General features: G+C 37.1%; 1 protein-coding gene and 1 long non-coding RNA gene across 4 annotated transcripts in view; both read left to right on the top strand.

Annotated features, from left to right (window-relative positions):
* The window catches only part of LOC148127328 (uncharacterized), a 212,673-nt gene that overhangs the window by 79,153 nt on the left and 114,060 nt on the right, over window positions 1–19,460 (top strand). The gene's annotated exons all lie outside the window — the stretch shown is intronic.
* The window catches only part of MEGF10 (multiple EGF like domains 10), a 95,026-nt gene continuing 82,747 nt past the window's right edge, over window positions 7,182–19,460 (top strand). For 2 of the 3 annotated variants that reach the window (XM_087926885.1, XM_087926886.1), the window contains exon 1: window positions 7,333–7,588. The gene's annotated coding sequence lies outside the window, so the exon portion shown is untranslated. Of the gene's footprint in view, window positions 7,589–19,460 lie in introns of all 3 variants that reach the window. The other variant, XM_087926887.1, reaches the window with a different exon arrangement.

Genomic DNA, 19,460 nt, shown 5'->3' with positions numbered 1-19,460 from the left:
ATTAGCTCATAATCTACATGGCAGGAAGATTTGTTGTATAAAAACTTATTTTTTCAAATAAGCTAAGCCACCTGAGTTTTTGCCATTAATTTTCTATTGCTATTAATTGTAAATTAATAAAGATATCCAGAAACATATATTCTAACTCTGTTTCTTTGTATAGGAATTCAGGAAGTGATTGTGTATGCTTTCTTTTTCACTGTTCACAAACCTGTGGCTTGTCTACTTATCTAGACTTCAATCTTTGCAAAATTCTCAGCATTCTGGAAATTTTGGGAGATAAAATATTAAGAAAAGGTTGGGGGAGGGCAGTTGGATAGGGATAAAGAAAGAGAGTGCCAACATCAAGCATGATCTAGTGTCAAATGGTTGGATCAGCAGTAGAGAATCTGAGTTCTGTCCTGTCTTAAGTATGAAAGACAGCTAGAAGACCTGAGGGCCAATCATTTCTTATCAGCCATAGGAACTTCATGGACTTGTCATGTAAGCAACAATATCAAGTCTCAAAGAATACCAGGAATCACATTCTAAAAAGTAGGCAGGTAATTAAGATATAAGGCTTGGTTGAGTCCCAACTGCATTATGGGGGTGAACTTGATGGAGCCCAACTACCAGCCACTCAACTCATAAGCCGCTGACATAACAGCAGTATTTACACTTTACTTACGCAGAGTTGCTATCTAGAATCACATGGATGATCTCAACATCTCTCTTCTGGGGCGATCTAGCTGGCCTAGATCCCAATGCTATTTTCTCACAAATGCAATCTTGCACTTCAACAAGTCTCACTATTGGAAGTCAGTTTCTGCCATCTTCTCCAGTATTCAACTGAGTATAACTTTCTTTCTTTCTTTCTTTCTTTCTTTCTTTCTTTCTTTCTTTCTTTCTTTCTTTCTTTCTTTCTTTCTTTCCTTCCTTCCTTCCTTCCTTCCTTCCTTCCTTCCTTCCTTCCTTCCTTCCTTCCTTTCTTTCTTTCTTTCTTTCTTTCTTTCATCTACTTATATAACCAGTTTGATTTTATCATTGTGTCTGGTGAACTTTTGCATGTAATGTCATGCCTCAGTCTTTATTTGGTTTTCTTGAATGATCATAATTTTTAAAATTATGTTACCTTTGAACTTGAAAAAAAATAGGCCTCAGTTAGGTGTGTCAGGTAATAAGGTGATGTTAATGAACTGTATGAGGCCAAATTTTTACAAAGTCCAATGTTTGGACTTTTCTGGATTCTGGATGGACAGAGATTCAGTGAAAAATGCTTTCATCCAAGCAAAAGCTTAACATCCTTATTTTAATTTATGATGTAGCAATAATAGTGAGAACCAATACTGAACACATATATCATTACACTTCCAGAAATTAGTGTTTTACTGCCAAATTTCAGCTTCCTCTATTGGGCAATTACAGGAACCCACAAAATAGGGTGGAAGTTACTGTATACGTCTGGGCCATAACTTGTTGAAACCAGATATGTGGCTAAATAGGAATTAGCTTGAGTGCCTTTTGCGTAGCAGGGTTACTTTATTCTAAGTATTTCCTTTTGGTAGTAACAAATGTTGATCATATTACCAAATGTCAAATGGTACCAAGGTTCCAAGATTTTTTGAGGGTGCATTTAGATTCAATCTCACTACAGGTATCCTCGATGTACAACAATTCATTTAGTGGCTATTCAAAGTTACAAGGGCATTGAAAAAAATGTGACCTTTTTTCACATGTACGACCATGGCAGTATCCTCATAGTCACATGATCAAAATTCAGCTGTTTGTCATCTGATTCATATTTATGATGGTTGCAGTGTCCCCGGCGTCATGTGATCACTTTTTGTGACCTTCTGACAAATAGTCAATGAGGAAGCCAGATTCACTTAACAACCATGTTACTAACTTAACAACTAGTGATTCACTTAACAACTGTGGCAAGCAAGGTCATAAAACGGGGCAAAATTCACTTAACAAATGTTTCATTTAGCAACAAATATTTGGGATTCAGTTGTGGTTGTACATCAAGGACTGCCTATACTTACACCACTATCCTAATCATGAATGGTAAGGAATTAATAGCAAATTTATTTCCTGACCTCAAAATAAAATACGCTGTTGTTGTTTTTTTTAAAGATCATCGCTAGAAGACTTTTGGAGGAAAGTTAAAATAGAATGTGAGCTTTTAAATGAAGAGTTACTGGTCCTATTATCTTTTTTTTAAACAACAACAGCAATAAAAACAACTCAAAGTTTTGTGAAGTGGATTTTCAGCACTCATTATAAGTAACACATGCAAACATACACAAACAAATACAGTCATAATCTGGGCTAGATATTAACTTTTCTTTTTAAACATTTCAGTTCTGACCCTGATCAAATATACTATTGTACACATGCTTCTTTATCTTACTGTTTAAAGTTGATATATTAAATCTAAGAGAAATGAATAATGTTTTAAAATAATCCCTTATTTTACTACTCTTAATAACTCAATGCTGTTACTATTGAAAAAAACGTATTTTGTGGATTTTGTTATTCTATGATTTTAACCTAACCATTCTTTATTTTAATATATAATTTGTTTGAAACTCTTGACATATGATATTTCAGTGAAAAAACTATAGCCTTAATTTTTTTTAATATTAAAAAAACTATTGCAAAGTTATATGAGGGTGCCCTCTGCTGGAAATATTTCAGTTTTGACACACAAATGATATCCACAGTTGAAAAAAGATCAACAAAATGTCACAAAGGCTGACTCTGTTTAAATTGAGATATGGAAAACTGGCATCATCTTCAAAACCAAATCCTATATGAGCTCATACAAAGAAGAAAGAAGGCTAGGTTGGATGCCAAAATTCTATTTTACTTTTTTTTAAGGCATCAACTTATAACTTTGAACAGTGGAGGACTATCTGTATATAATTACTCAACCATAGTTTGTTTGTTTATTTGTTTTACTCAGTTTGGACTCTAGGTGGCTCACAACTATAAAACAACATAAAAACAGTAAGATATCAAAAACCAACCCACTCTTCAAAAATAGTTCCAAAATAATCACAAGTTGGCAGTTCAATAAAAAAGCAAACCTAAGCCTTGATGTTTCATTATGAAAATAATCACTGAATTCTCTTTTGATTTGCATCGCTAAATGAATACTCAGCATTATATATCAGAAATGTCATTTTATTCCATGTACTCCTTATAATGTGGGCAAGGAGAAAGATTATTACTTTGGATCAGAATGATGCAGATGCTCCTTTGTTTCAGAATAGTTAATTTTTACACAACCGAATATGGGTTTTACTTCTTCTTCTTCTTCTTCTTTTTCTTCAGCGTTTGTCTCTTTACTGTGTTTTTTTAAAACAAAATTGTTTTAATTGATATTGTGAGCAATGTGAGTATTAAAGGGTGTCTTTTTTAAAAGAAAAAAGTAATGTATTGGACCGCTTTTGGGTTATTTAGATATAGTTTATATAAGCAAACGTTAAAGGCAACATTGCAAATGGAACTAAGTCTGACTGAACTCATATTTCAGACACTTATTCAGGGCCAATCTCACTTATGATCAATATTTTGCCAATATATATTTTGCCAAGGGACAAGTCAGCAATTTAGTGAGTGAGTATCTTCTGTGATCTGCAGCAAAGATACATGTTTCACATTTTGAGTTAAAAGAACATTCATTATACCTTGAGAACTTAAGAGGAAAGACAGGGTCTAAAAAAATAAACTCAAAACCACAACGTTGTGAGACTTAACAAATCATTCTATGATATGAAGCAGTATGTGAAGTTGAAATAGGTTGCATGTACCTCGTTAATTGTTAGGATTTTAAATTTGATCTGGAAAATATATTTAGCAGAAATAGTCATTGTACATAATCTCTAATGCTATAGTAGCATACCATGTTCTGTATAGAAAGAGTTATGTTGCTCCAGTAATGCTTTCATATGAATTTTTATGGAAAAAAACTGTTGGATTTATATATCAACTCTCCTTTAAGAATTTAAGGCATTTTACATATTAAGGCATTTTACAAGGGCATTTTACCCTTCATTTTATCTCCAGAAAAACAACATTTGTCAAACAAGTAAATTCCCGTTGCTTAAGAATGGATTAGAGTCTGAATCTTTTCAGTCATAACCATTGCCCTGTTGTATCTGCCTACAGACACAAATAACAATATTCCCTGAGCCCCCATAACATTTAATATTTTCATTCTCTCTTTCTCTCTGTCTCCTGTATTCTAGAAATTGCAGGTCATCCTAGAATAAGTGAGGTGATTATAAAGCATGACTACATCACTTAGCCACAACTTTCCCATTGGTCCTGGTTGCTTCCTCACCTGAATCCTAAGGTCATTAGGATTGGCAACTTTCTGCTGGCTTGACACAACCAATGTCAGTAGGATAAGCTAGCAGGAAATTACAAGTTACAGGCTTGCAGATAGGTGGCTGCTGCTGAGTGAGGAAGGATGTGAGTGCAAAGATGTGGAGAAGGGCTGGGGAGCATGCCCGAGGATGCAGAAGGATGAAGAGGTTCAGGGAGGCTGCACAAGCAGCATGACATGTCATGTCATGGCATGGCATGGCATGGGGAGGATTGCAAGGGTGTGAGATGGGTTGGGGTAGGTGTGTGAGACTGCAAGAATGTGTTCAGCACTTAGAACAGTTCCTGATCAAATGGTCATAGATTAAGGACTACGTAGCAAATATTCTAATTAGATTTAATAATTAAAATACTTAATTTTATAAAATAATCAATTTGTTCCATTCTTTGTTACTACAATGGGCAAGAAAATAAGGCTGCAACTGGCAGAAGACTATCATAAACAGCAGATGGCTCTGTTTTCCAATACATTTCTACATGTGCTCAGAACAGTAGAAGTTAAGTATACCTATTCAAGAAGAAATCTCAGTGAATTCCCATTGAATACATATTGTATCAGTTTCAATGTACAGACAGTTTACTATTTACAAATGGGTTGCATTCTAAGAGACCATTCCTAAGTCCATGTTGTTTGCAAGTCCAACAAGCATACAAAATATGCATGGTACAATGCAGTTCTTACTTTGCATGGATGGTCATCCAGAGGGCTTTGAGTGGTAGCAGGAGGTGGTTGGCATGTGGCATGCCAGGTAAGTGCACTGGAAACTGGCCCATTCCCATTTCTCCCACTACAGCCCAGGGTTTGCTGGATCAGTTGGATTTTGCTGCAATACTACTGTTTGTGTGCTGAATTGTGCTGTTCCTGCCTGCAACTCCAGCCCAGAGGGTCTTCTGGGGTGTGTGTGTCAGGAGAGGGTGGGAGGGAATTAGTTTCTGGCACACCACATATGCATATTTATTTGTATTGGCAAAATTTCACAACTTGAAAGTTCATTACTAATTGTATATATTCATGGTTGTATTTCTCTGTATTTATGACTGGGCTACTAAAATATTTTTGCAAAGCAACAAGCTTTCTTTTTTTGCAAACACATTGCCTTTTAGATGTACATTTAGACAGATGTTTGTGATACATATAATGTTTTCTTTTTAATATAGAATTACAGTCTCCATACAGAATGAAAGGGATACAAATTTTTGAGTATAGAAATACCCAAACCCATTCATGTTTATGGAAAACCAAGGTACACACTTTTTATTTGATATGGCAAATATGGGACAATCCTCACTGCTCACAGCTATGTGAGCAGTGAGGATTGTCCCCTATCCGTGAAGTTATGGGTTGGGGACTTCTGCTATGCACTGAAAATTTTGACATCTAGTGACTACATGATAGCACCTAACAGACCTTCTCCAGGATCATCTGACTCCAATCAGGCCTTTCACATCTCTTAACAAGATATCCATTGTCAACAGGGTTCCAGAGGGAACCTGTTGTTACTCTGGAGGATTGGATCACATACTCATTTGGTCTCATTTGGTCTCATTCCTCCAGTAGATCCCAGATCTCCCCTCAGTTTATGAAGATGCTTAGGGAGATGAAGATAAGAGATGCCAAAAGAGCCTTACAGCATCAGGAAACATTTTAGGGAAATAGATGATAACACTAAATAATTTAAGAAGACTGAAGCATTCCTTAGATCCTGGGAAACAAGAGTCAGAAGAGACTCAAGGTACTTGACTCAAGGTACTGCTACTTGACCCACTGGAGTGTAAAAAGAAAGTCAAAACACAAGCAGACTTGCAAGACTCCAATATTATAACATAGTTGCAGTCTTCCTTTGGAGTCTGTTTCCTGATCTTTTCTATTGGGAAGAGTTGACAACACAGGAGCAACATAGAATGAATCCATCATACAATAGAGCTGAACACAGTTTAGAATCCATATTAAGTCCCATCAAATTGATTAAGTGCATTTTAGCTTGGTTATCTGGGCTGTATCCAAAACTTATCATGTCATCTCCCAGGTAGTCAGCCAGAAGGGACATGGATCTAAAACCAAGGTAGCTGACAATATATCCTTAGACCTGATCATTTGGAGCATTCTTGGTGGTTGCCTCACAGTCTCCAGATGTTTAGACCTGCCCTTTAACCATTACACCAAATTGATTGTCATTTAAGTAGAACCCAATAGTGCCTTCCACAGCTGCTCTGGAACAAATGCCATAATTCTTGACCTTGTGTCTCTGAAAGAAGAATTATACCCTTTATTGTAAAAAGTAATAAATAACATTTATTTGTTTTGGGGGTATCCATTAATAATTGCAACCAACCAGTATGTATAAGTAGAAAGAAAGATGCTTGAATTGCTAATTTTTATACAGTTTTGAACTAGGGGTTTCCTTTCTTCCTCCCTCCCTCCCCCTCCCTCTCCCTCTCCCTCTTTCTTTCTTTCTTTCTTTCTTTCTTTCTTTCTTTCTTTCTTTCTTTCTTTCTTTCTTTCTTTCTTTCTTTCTTTCTTTCTTTTTCCATTGAGGTGAGACACGAAAGATTTCTTGCGATCCAAAGGATTTCTTGCAGAACGGAATCATGCCGCTCGGCTCGCGCGTCTCTGCTTGGACTGGGAGGAGAATGAAACGTCCCTTTGCTTCACGCTCTTGGGCGGGCGGGCACCTGTTTGCTAGCTCGGGTCGAGGAATCTGCAGGAGCCCACTCACTCCTCACGAACCATCTCTGGGCCGGAGCTTCGCCGCTCCAAGTTTGCCGAGAGCAGTTGCTGCCAAAACCACTTTTGCGCTTTACTGGCCGGCCCGGCTGAGTGGTTTGAAGAGCGTCTTACAAGCGAATCCCCGAGAAGAAGCGCTTCCGAGGCACAGAAGCAACAGCAGGAGGCGCCGCTTGGCGCTTCTGAGGCGATTCTCCCAGCCGCCCTCCCCGCCCTCCAAGTCCTCCGCGCCTTGTCCCACAGAGCGGGGGCAGAAGAACTACGTGGGACGGGAGCAGCTCAGCAGTCGCGTCTCCGGAGCTTCGCCGGCATTTCGACTCGGGCCAACTTGAGAGACTTCGCTGTCTTCAGCTCGGACGAACCAGAGCAAAAACGATGGCGTTTTCCAAGGAAGCGCGGTAGAAAAGGAGCAACCTTTAAGTCTGCGGGCACGGCGGCAGAACTTCCAGGAGAGACCCCGTCCGCCGCACCCACAGCTCAGCTCAGAAGGTGAGGGATGGAGGGAGCGGGGAAGGCAGGTGCCTTATTGCGGGGATGCTGTTTATCGAGGACTCTTTCGGGCGGCGGGGGGCGGGGGGAGAGGCTGAGGGCGCCGAGGAGTTCGCGGTGGGGAGGTGGGGATTTAGCTCGCCCCGTTCAGAGTTCGTAAAGTCATCGGGTGTAAAATAATATGAGGATAACCTAAGAACTCTAGCAGTTCAAAAATGAAGGGTTTCCCCCCACCATCTCCCGATGCGTGGCCAGCCGGGTTACGTGTGTGCGCGTTAGAAAACTTAAAACTGTTCAAGTGGTTGTGGAACGGGTAGGTGTGTGATGGTTAGGACGGCGGAGGGGTGGGGGTTGGTTGGTTGTACACGCGAAACCTCTGTTCGATGAACGTGCGGAGGGAAGGGTTCAGAAAAGGATCTGGACAACTAACACCCTCCCCCACCCCTCCCGTCGTGTGTTTCTGAGACTGGTTTGCTGCGTGTTACAGGGGATGATGGAGAGTCACACATACATGCACCTGTGCCGTTGGTGTGTAAAGTTGCGGCCTTCCAAGCGGGAAAATGAAATTGTTGCCTTTTGGCATTATGTTTTTGGAGATGGAGTAGGGAAGCATACCTTTGTAAGTTCAAAATGCCCATATGATTCTAGGACTTGTCAAATTTTTCAGCTTTCCACTTCCAAACATTAGGGGTGCTCAAAAGTTGGAGTGTAAAGATATTTTGGTTACTTTAATATTATTTAGATGTGCTTGGTAAGCAATTACATAAACATGGTAACTTTTTAACATTTTGTTTGTTTCATTTGACTCATCCAATGAAGCTGGTATTCCCCATAAAAGCTAGTCCCAAAAAGAACTCCAAACAATGGATGCGATTACTCTTTCAGCTATTCTAGGTTAATTTGCCCACATTTTACCAACTGATCTCTGGGTTTCCAATTTTCATTATCTTCTTAAGAGACTTTTTTTTCCCCTTAATATAACTTTGTTTTGAGGGGGGGGAAAAGAGAGGTACTGTAGTACCTTTCCTTTTATGCCGCATTTCAGAAGTTCATTCAGTTTTAAATTCAATTCATTAAGAATTTTACATTCCAAAAAGTTGGGTCAACACCCTTTGTTTCATTAATAATTTGTCATTTGATTTGTTTAATGCAGAGTTTTTTCATCATTCAACCATGAAATTTAAACTACACAATGTCCAATGTGTGTGGGGTTTTTTTGTTATTATATTACCAGTGTCACTGTCACTACTTTGAATATGTGAAGTGACTCTAAAGGACAATACAACATACAAAGTCTGTACAGTGGTTTTTTTTACTGAGTGACAGTACACTGTCTTATTTACAAAGCTACCCTTTTTGTGATCCATATAGACAACAAAAATAGCAAGGATAGACTGACTAACTGAATGTCTTGTTTTACAAATGAAAGACTAGCTGTCTGTAATTTGATTCTCTCCAACAACAGCTTGACAGACACACTAGTTTTCAAACACTTGATCAGTATCAATAAACCAGTTAATTAGATTTGATGGTTTGACATTGCATAGCACTTTCCCATCCTGCTGTAAAAGAGAATCTTTTGTAGGTCTCAGATTTTCACAGTTACAAAAGCTTCTGGTGTTGTTTATTTGTCTCAGACATGATTAAGTCCTATAGTATTTATTAGAGCTGTTAATGGCTTCTATGCTGCAATCTTCAGATACATGGAGTATTAACAGAAGTGCGCTGTAGCAACAAAATATTTAAAGAAATCTCTTGGGTGACTGAAATAGGCCAATAAAATATGAGCAAGCTCAAATGGTGACTATTATTTGGGTGGGAGAAATAGCAGAGATAGAATAGAAAAATGTCTGGCTAGAAGTTCAGTTCACAATATAATGTTTTATTGTAGCTCTGATAGATATAGCTAATAACACGAACGGGATAAATAAACAACAGTTCCCAAGAATTGTATTCGAAATAGATTTAATAGAATGTTCTCTGATTCACCTTTCTCCCTGGTGCCTGTACAAAAAGAGAGGGTGTATCTTGTTTTCTTAAATTGTGATGTGAGGATAACATCAGTAGTGAACTTCTAGAAATAGTTTCTTGGCTCTTTCTGAGAGAACCAGTAATCCCATCTACTGGGATACCAGAGTAACAACAAGGTTACTTTTTGCTCTAGCAAGTAAATGAGATGATAATGAGGTCTTTATGAACAAGGAAGAATTCACAGAAAGAAATAAAATGATAAAACAAAAGTAATCCTTTAATTTTCTTTGATATGGTAATTTGTACTAATGATAGGCAGCAGCATTTTTATATTTCATTGATTATACATTTCATTCATGAGCCTGAATGAAGTCTTTGAAACTGTCTTCAAAATAATTGGACAACAGACTTATCCATAAACTTAAGCTATGAGATTTTATTAGTGGTTGAACAGTTTGCGATGACTCTATCATGTAAGAACCACACACACACACACACACACACACACACACACACACACACACACACACACACAATTGATTATCTTGTCTGATCCTGATTGTCATTGTTATTCCTTTTTTCTGAAACCTTCAGGAAGTATTACTATGTGCTGGGATAGTCTTAATATAGGATTAGGGTTAGTAGGTATGTATACACAATATACTATATTTTGATTTTTTTAAATGATTGAACTTTTTGGGGATATTTTTTAATTTTTATAACACTTGTAGATGAACAAATAGGATTTAAATATTTCAAACTGTATCAATTGTGTTCAGATATATTATATTGCCTCTAGTGGGACATCCTTAAGCACACGTGATTTTTCAGTTTTCTAATTTACTTTTCTTCTTCTATGTTTGAATTGTATGGCTGCTGGTTTTGTTTGTTTCGTATCAGTCATTTTACCATCATTTACTTATTCCTTTGTGTTCTATATTTTTAACTTACATGAGAATCAAGGTTACCAAATATACGAAATAGATAAAATACAATTTCATCCCTTTTCTTTTTCAATTTCAGAACTACCAAGATTGCTTATTTCCTCAATATTGGTTATGTTAGATACAAGACCAAGGCAGACCTTTGAAAATAAATGTTTAGCAGTTGGGAAGCTTAATAACAGAGCTGTAAAAGTGGAAGTTTTCTAACCAGCTAAGCCACTGTTTTGTACTTCAAAAGAATGTGCCCATTGATTGAGCTCCATATGTGATGCAAGGCTGAAACTGAAAACTGGCTTCAGACTTCATTTTTCTCTGTAAACATTCCTGAATGCCCAGTAACACTATTCAAAATGAGAGCATACATAATTAACAATGTGTGTTCTTCATGATGTGCATGCAGTATGGGATGTAAGGAAATGGGCTTAGCGCAACAGTAAAGTGAGTAACTAGCATGCTGTTGAATACAATACAGAAGCCTGATGGTGGCAGATGAGATTCTGCTGAAACATCACAAAGCTGAATACTATATATATATATATATATATATATATATATATATATATATATATACACACACACACACACACATACACATACACATACATACATACATACACACACACACACACACACTGTGCAAGTTTAAAAATATGTGCACTTTTTTGGCATGTATTCCAGCTTGCTCATGCAAATTAATATTTGCTTTTGCATTTTGTTACATGCTAAACATTAATATTATTTGATCAAACACGCACACACACACTGATTGGAATTTTGGTATTGTTTGTTTCACCATGATAGATAAGAAAAAAGAAAACATCATCTCTTTGTACAGTGGAACAGGCAATGAAAATTATAGGAAAATAAATGTTTATTACATTTGTCTACTTCAATGTCTATGCTGTTGAGGGAAAAAAAAACTACTTTATACTGATCAATGTTAGAAATAACTTCAAACTGCTTAATCTGAAAAAGGTTGTTGTAAAATTATTTTATGGGTAGATGAGCATTTAATGTGCTAGCCATGTGACTTTTTTTAAAACCCAAACCAAACAATATATCTTGATTTTTAATAATATGTATTAACTGGTTTCAAATTGTAGTGGAAGAGTTTCAAGAAAAATGAAACAAATCTTCTGAGAACTCCAAAAGCCTATAAACCTTGACACCAAGTGTAAATGAACTGTTCTATCTTGAAATTATTCAAAGAAGGAATTATAGTCCATTAGACCAAGGTCAGTATAGTTATACCAAGAGAGTCAAAGTTTAATGCATGCATCAGATGCAGTATATACTGCATCAGATGCAGTATATATTCTACAGTATATAGAAAACAATGCCAGAAAAGGATTAGTCCAGGAGCAGATTCAAAGCAAAAGCAGAGATTCAAATTGTAAGTAAGCAAACCAGTCAGACTCTGAAACATTAGGACATGAGGTCAAGCAGATCTTGTTTTTAACAGCTTTTTCTTTTATGTAAAAAAAAAGACTTCACTCATCTTTATTAATTGATAAAGATGCTCAAGTCTCGTTGGTTATAGTTAAATATAGTTATATAACATGATTCCAAAGAAATCTGGTGCTCCTGCATAATACTGTTCTTTAGTTTTCAATGTGAGGGGAAAATCATTTATATGGGCTTTGCATCTATAAACTGGGTTGTAGGATAGGAAGGCTAGAAGGATTACTATGGTCTTCCAGACCAGTGGTTGCCAACCAGTGGGCCAGGGGCCACTGGTGGTCCATGAGAAAATTTTGGTGGTCCTCAGAGAAATGTCACCCCCCAAAGCAATTAATCCAGGCTGCGCGAGAACACAAGGCTGTGCCGCCTAACTGGCCTGCGGGAACACAGGGCTTGCGTTTCTTGCATTGAGAACAACATGAGGTAGTGAGGGGAGGGAGAAAAAGGCGGAGGGGGGAACTTACCCCACTCACCCCACTCATCTCACTTGGCCACCAGACTGCTTCTTTCCACTTCTTTCTTCTTCTGCTTTTGGCTGCATGCAAGGAAAGCAGCAAAAGTCTTTCTTTCTCTCCCCCATACTCCACCAGAAATGAGTCTTTGGGACCCTGCAAGGCATCCTGCTCCAAGGGGCTGCACCGGCATGACAAGTCTCACAAAGAGAAAGAAAGACTTCTGCTGATTTCCTTGCATGAAGCCAAAAGTCTCTCTCTCCCCCCCCTTCCCCCCGAGAATGGAGCTGGAGAAGGTATTCTGCGATCCCAAATAAAGAATAATCGATCGATAGAAAACAGGGTGGGAAATTTTCCCAGGGGTGGGATTCTACCAGTTCTGACTGGTTCTATAGAACCCCTTGTTAACTTTCTAAGCAGTTCGGAGAACCTGTAGTTAGAAGAAATCTTTTGTTTTTTCCACCCTTATTACATTCTTGGCAGTGTGCCTAGACTTACTGTCTCTGAAGGAGCTTTTTTTCTTGATACTTTCATAAAGGCGAATGGTTGTTTTAAGCTTTTTACACTGCTGTTGGGAGAAAATACTCCCTGGAAATACTTCTTGGCTAACTAGAAAGATTGACATTCAAACGTGAGTTTACATACCCTTTCTGAGTTTTGGTCTAAAACTGGTTTTTGGTGAAGTTTAATTCTGTGCTTGGTGATGTTTAATCCTGTGTTTATTGATGGGATAATTTCCCCATTCAGCTTTGTTTGGAAAGAAAAAGATTAATTTCTATTCCTGAAAAGAAACTGGTTTGAGAAATCTGGCTAGTTCCTGTGTCTATTTGTTCTGGTAATTGGTTTAACAAGTAGCAACAGCTACTGTTGTGATTTAATTATTTGTATTGTGTTTGGATTTTTTCCTGATTCATGGTTTCTTTTTCTATCTGGGGATGGGGTCTTCCTTCACGACTTTAGTGGTATCTGGCACTGTCCTTTGGGGGTATGTTTCCAAGAGGTGGGATGCAAGTTTGGCACTGATGTTTTACTGCCTTTTGGGTGGCATGTGACTTTCCTTAAACCTGGATGATCCTTAGGATATCTTATGGAATGAGTGAGACCAGCTGGTATCTTTAAATGGTGCAAAAGGTTTGTTTCTCCTGGGTGTGCTCTTTCTGCAGAGCTTAAATGTCCTCTCTGCTAAAGGCTTTCACTTTATGAGCAAGAGTTGGCTGCTGATAGTTATAATTGCATTTTAACTATTTTAATTCCTCAAGGTGCTCTGGCACTCTGCCTGATTTGTAACTCTGGTTTGCAGGTATTTTTAATCTAATGATTGGTATTTAGGGCAGCTTTTTGCAAGCAAAGAAGCTTTTTGTATTTTTGCAAGGTAATCCTTGACTTACAACAGTGCGTTTAGTGACCATTCAAAGTTACAATGGCACTGAAAAAAGTAACTTATGAACATTTTTTGCACTTACGACCATTGCAGCATCCCCACTGTCATGAGGCCAGAGGAGGAGAAGTGCCCCTTGATGTGAGTGATGTTGAGTTGGCCATGCCCACCCAGTCACATGATCACCAAGCCACATCCACCAACTAAGCCACACCCACAGACCCAGCTGTTAAAAAATTTGAATCCCACCCCTGAATTTTCCTACAGACTTTTGGGGGGATTTTCCCAAGATCTCTGGTCCAGGGGATTTAAAGTTATGAGTTTGGTGGTCCCTGAGGTCCCAAAGGTTGGCGACCTCCTGTCCCAATGTATTTTCTTCCAAACCTTCCCAGACACAATAAAAGATATTTATTACTTGCATGATACTAGAAGTTAATCCTGAGTTCTCTTCATTTGTAATTTTATCTTAATTGTTTTTATGAATTAGTACATTTGTAAGGAATTTAACTCTTCATTGAACTCAAGTATATGGGTTTTTTTTTATTTTGCACAAAATGAATATATTGAATGACCTAAGTCATTTCTAAAGGGAAGATCCCAAAATTCTTTTGACTGTGATTTATAGTTCCTGTAATTAAAATACCGACAGTACCAAGTGATGGTTTAATTAAGTGAAGTTCTAAAGGCAAATCTACTCCTGAATTTAAGTTGAATAATAAAATATTTTGATAGAGATATCATATGCCATGATGGCACAGTGGTTAGAATGTAGTATTGCAAGCTAACTCTATCCACAGTCTGGAGTTCAATGCTGACTGGCTCAAGGTTGACTCAGCTTTCCATCCTTCTGAGATTGGTAAAATGAGGACCCAGATTGTTGGGGGCAATGTGCTGATTCTGGAAACTGCCCAGAAAGTGCTGTAAAGCACTAAGGGGCTGTATATAAGTCTATGTGTTATTGCTATTTCTATATGCATACTACAACAAAAGTAGTAGACTGAGTTCATCAGAGCAAATAGTACTTAATAACTTCCTACATATTACCAACTTAATTTTAATATATCAATTAAATGTCAAGGTTAAAATTCCAGCCTTTTAGCTGTTATGAAAGATTTTGAACATTTTGGACAGAACCAGCCATACTATTAGGCAAAGTCTTACATAATAAATAAGTGCTCTTCCTATATCTCAATAGTGCCTTCAGACATGTGGAACCAAGTAAGGAAAAGACTTTCAACTAGCTTTTAGTACATGGAATTTGCTTTTTTTTATTCATCTCACTGTAATTAACCCTAATGACATTCCACATAACCAGTACAGGCTCTGGACAGTTCATCTTGTTATTCCCCCAAAGTGTGCATCTTTGTTTTGCTTCCAACAGCAAAATGTCATGGAATGTTTCTGTATGTGGCTATAAATATTCCACATTTAATCTATTAGAAGTATTTTATATACACGCCATGAACATGCAATGGACATACATCTTTAACAAGTTTTGTCTTTTCCTCCTTAAAATCCATAGCTTTACACAAAGAGATGCAAGCATATTGCAATATTTTCACAAGATATATACTCAGCTGCTAACACATCTTCATCTATTGGTTGAAAGGCAGTCAAAACATTTTAACTAAATAAAAATTCCCCTTTTTGTTTTGAATTTTTTCTACAACATCCTGTAAGGCAGATCACAGGATGAAGACAGTTCAATCTGCCTACTCATTTTTATTGTCATTTGGTCTTCTAACATGTTGGGGTTCACATATGTTGAGTTCTTTCATTCAGCAGTGAAGCAACTGGTGATTGTGAACCATGCTGAAGAATTCAGTGATCTTTGGGGACAACTGTTCTGTAGGAAACCCTTAGATATATCACACTGATATTAAATTATACTGTGATATTAATTCCTTGCAAATAGTCCTGACAACAGAAAATTGGTATGATAAGACTATTGTATAACTAAAGTAACTCATGCCTTAAAATTCAGATATAATAAATAGACAGTAGGAAAACTATTTACTACTTAATCAGTTTAACAATTCTGCAACTCTGAAAGTTTAAAGGAAAGCATCTTTTCCATTCTAAACCTTATGTAACAATAATGATAACAATGCTACTCATGTGACAGCTAGACAAAGGAACCATTATGCATGTTCAACTGCAGTTTCAATCTGCTTAAATTCAAGGAAAGCTTGGCACAATTAAGGTTAGGAAATATCTGGGATTATTCACTTTTGCTTGCAAACAGCTACAACTTTCAATTACTAGAATCTGCTTGGCTTTATTTCTTTTACAGTTCTTTTGCAGTAATTGCTATACTGTACAAATATAAAAGTAGAGCATTTTGGATTTTAGATTCGACGAATATTCTAAAATTGACAACACATGTACTTTTATAATCCCAGTTAATGATAGGTAAGAAATTACGATTTCTTTAATTTCCCCTTGTATTTCATACCACAAAATGACCCCCTCCAGGTCCAACCAACCACATTTTTTAATATTTTTCTTTACATTCAAGTTGCCCATTTAAGAGTCCATCTATGGCCATTAAAATGACATCAGTTGCCAATGAAACCAGGTAATTGTAGGTCAGCTTTAATTAAATTGCTAATTCTAATTAATTAAATTAATTATTCTAAGATCATGTCATAAGTAGACCAATAAATTATATTTAAATGTTATGATTTTCATTGAAATATTTTAATTTGATACCATGTTCACTGGCTGAATATTTTAAATTAGATAACAATGATTTTTTTTTTCAATCTGGAAGCAAAAACATTATATTACAAGATGTTATTGAATAGTACTTTCTTCATCCAATCAAAGCATCTAGTCTCAGAGTAATATAGTTAAATCAATAGAAGAGAATGCAAGGTTGAACTATGGAATCCTTGGTGCTCTCTGAGCTTGGTAATTTGCTTGCAGACATTTCATTACCTAATTTAGGGAACATCATCAGTGCTGGTGAGTGTAGGGTTTACTCCTTGTTTATATGCAGTAGCTTGCCCTGCCAGTATTGGAATGTCTATGGTTTTGTCCTTGGTAGGTCCTTGATTAGGTTATTGTTTTCTGCTTGCCTCATGTTAGTTTCTGCTTATCTGGTTGTTGACTGTTGGAAAGGATATATTCTGGTCTTTTTGTTTCTTCTGTAATCCCCACCCTGTAGCTTTTTTATTGTCTCTTATGAATGATGTGTAAATGTGGTTTATGTCTATGTGTCTATTGATGGCTGATTTATCTGAATGCCATGCTTCTAGCATCTCATAGCCTTTTCACTGTGTTAACCATTTGTCTGACATTTTTTAATTACAATTGTCATAACATATAATAATAAATGTCAAGCACCAGGAAAATCAGTAGATTCAGGCAGTTCAGATTAGTGTAAATATTTATTGCAGCTTAAGCTCCCTACAGTAATTTGACCAACTAACAGTCAAGGGAATTGAGTGGGAGATAAGATTCAGGGTGGGCTAGACTTAGATCTCTTGCAAGCGTGTAAGGGCCTTGTGACTTATGACACATTTGACCATTCCCTCATTTCTTCAGGCTCAGCCTAGTCATCTCCTACAATAAATTAACTATCATAATATGCAATTATACATATTTCAATTTTATTATTTCAATCTAGAACTAACATATCATCTAAATAACAAACTATTTTGCACTAAGAGCATACCTAAAACAATAATTAGAGAATACCTTTATTGTCATTGCATTCCACGAATACAATGAAATTTGAAAGCTACTCCAGCACACTAGTAGACAACTGCAATAATTCAATAGAATCCATAGGATATTTTTTTTTGTAAAACATAACTTTCTGATTATGTTTAGCACTAAGCAAGCAACAAGGTGAAGAAACAATTAACACATCTATGCCTAGTCCAGAAATGGAATTTGTCTATACTAACAGTATAGAGTAATATATTCTTTCTACCAACTATATCAAGCCTTCTAGGGAAAGTGACAACACAGCTGAATAGGTTAAGTTAATAAAGGCTAGACAGACTGTTACTATTTGTAGAAAGCAATTTTGACAAGAAGAACCTTTATTTAAATATAAAAATAATCCTTTGGGATTTTCAGCCATACCAGACATGGTGGGTGGAATAGACCATATGCTGTTCAAAAATACTTTGTAAATTATGCCTGGAAGGCTTGCATGAGCTCTCAGTGAAGAATATCTTAAACTGCAGTGCATCATTTTTCTCTGTCCAAAAAGTTACAATTTCTGTATTAAATAATCAATATTAATACATGGAGTTCTTGGTGCTTCTGAGTTTGGTGATTAGCTTGCAGGTGTTTTATTACCTGACTAAATGTTGTTATCTAGTTGGGTAATGAAACATTTGTAAGCAAACAACCAAGCTCAGTAGCGTGAAGGACTCTAAAGATCAGCCCGATGTTACATACATACATACATACATACATACATACATGCATACATATATATAGTGTGCTTACTCTGAGAAGCACAGAGCCAAAGACACAAGCCTGAAGATGATGAATGAGACTTCATCGAAACGTTGCCTAGATATTTCCAATCTTACGCGGGAGAAAACCCGAATAACCAAAGATCCACATACAAATACCCAAAGAACCTCAGAATATATATATATATATATATATATATATATATATATATATATATATATATATATATATATATATATATGTGTGTGTGTGTGTGTGTGTGTGTGTGTGTGTGTGTGTGTGTGTGTGTGTGTATGTGTATATGTATATGTATATGTATATGTATATGTATGTATGTATGGCATTCAGCTTTGTTCGGGTATTTTCCCATGTCATGGTAGTTGTGCTTTTAAAGTTGTAGCAACGTTTTGGCAGAATCTCATCTGCCATCATCAGGCTTCACCAGAAGTGTGGTGGTAGCATCTTGTGTGGCCCTCATGCATGTGGGTCTGGTGTCATTCTTCATGTTAGGTACTCGTTTGTTCATGAGGGCGGGTTTCCAAATGGCTGGTAGGCAGGAGGTATCATCTCGTTTATTCATGCTGTGTGGGCGTTTTTCTATCTCTATGGCTTCTCTGATTATTCTGTTGTTGAAGTGTTCAGTTTGGGCGATAGTTCTGGTATTTTTAAAGTCAATCTCATGTTCTGTGGCTTTGAGGTGTTGGACTAGGGAAGAGGTTGGTTCTTCTTTTTTGATTGAGTTCTTGTGTTCTTCAATGTGTGCACTTATTCTTCTGTTACTTTGTCCGATGTATGTGGTGGGACAGGCGGTGCAAGGGATTTTGTATACTCCTTGGTTTTCTAACTTGATTTTGTCTTTAGGGTTTCTTAGGATGGTGGATATTTTTCTGTTTGTGCAGAATGCTGTTTTAATGTTGTGTTTTTGGAGGATCTTGCTGATTTTGTCTGTAGTGCCTTTTATATATGGGAGGAGGGCTTTGCCGTTCTCTTGTTCTCTGTCTTGGATTTTGGTTGGGGTTTCTTTTTGGATCAGGTGGGTAATCTTCTTTCTTTGGAATCCATTGGTTGTTAGTACGTTAGTGAGAGTGTGTAGTTCAGTTTTTTGGTGTTGTTTGTCAGCTAAGCATTTTGTTCTGGAGATGAGTGTCTCGGCTACGGAATTGATCTGTGCTGGGTGGTGGTGAGAGTGCGTGTAGATAGTATGTGTTTTCTTCTGGTAGATGGTGTGT

This window comes from Pseudonaja textilis, chromosome 2 (genome assembly GCF_049901715.1).
Source record: "Pseudonaja textilis isolate UNSWEBS1 chromosome 2, rPseTex1.2, whole genome shotgun sequence".
NCBI lineage: Eukaryota > Metazoa > Chordata > Lepidosauria > Squamata > Elapidae > Pseudonaja > Pseudonaja textilis.
The sequence above is the reverse complement of the archived record's forward strand: the minus strand, read 5'-3'. Positions and strand labels throughout refer to the sequence as shown.